This window comes from Berghia stephanieae, unplaced genomic scaffold (assembly GCF_034508935.2).
Source record: "Berghia stephanieae isolate SIO BIC M18660-M18661 unplaced genomic scaffold, UCSD_Bste_1.3 scaffold380, whole genome shotgun sequence".
Lineage (NCBI taxonomy): Eukaryota > Metazoa > Mollusca > Gastropoda > Nudibranchia > Aeolidiidae > Berghia > Berghia stephanieae.
This window is the reverse complement of record NW_027625067.1, coordinates 7,135-7,500: the sequence shown is the minus strand read 5'-3', so window position 1 is coordinate 7,500 and position 366 is coordinate 7,135.

Sequence of the window (366 nt, the reverse complement as noted above, 5' to 3'; positions counted from 1 at the left end):
AAAAAAAAAATATATATTTAGCTTGTGTTTTGTTTTTTGAAAAATAAGATTAAGAGAAAGGTTGTGTAAATAATAGGCAATTATAATTGGTATATAGATATCTAGATGTTGTACGAAGCAAAGACAGGAATGAAAGGAACAGAAGGAGTTGAAGAAGCAGGCGGAGAAGAAGAAGAAGAAGAAGAAGAGGAGGAGGAGGAGAAGAAGAAGAGGAGAAGAAGAGAAGAAGAAGAAAAAAGAAGAAGAGAAGAGAAGAAGAAGAAGAAGAAGAAGAAGAAGAAGAAGAAGAAGAAGAAGAAGAAGAAGAAGAAGATATTTTATAAATGTGACTCATCAACTAAGACTGGTATTATATCGAGGTAAACA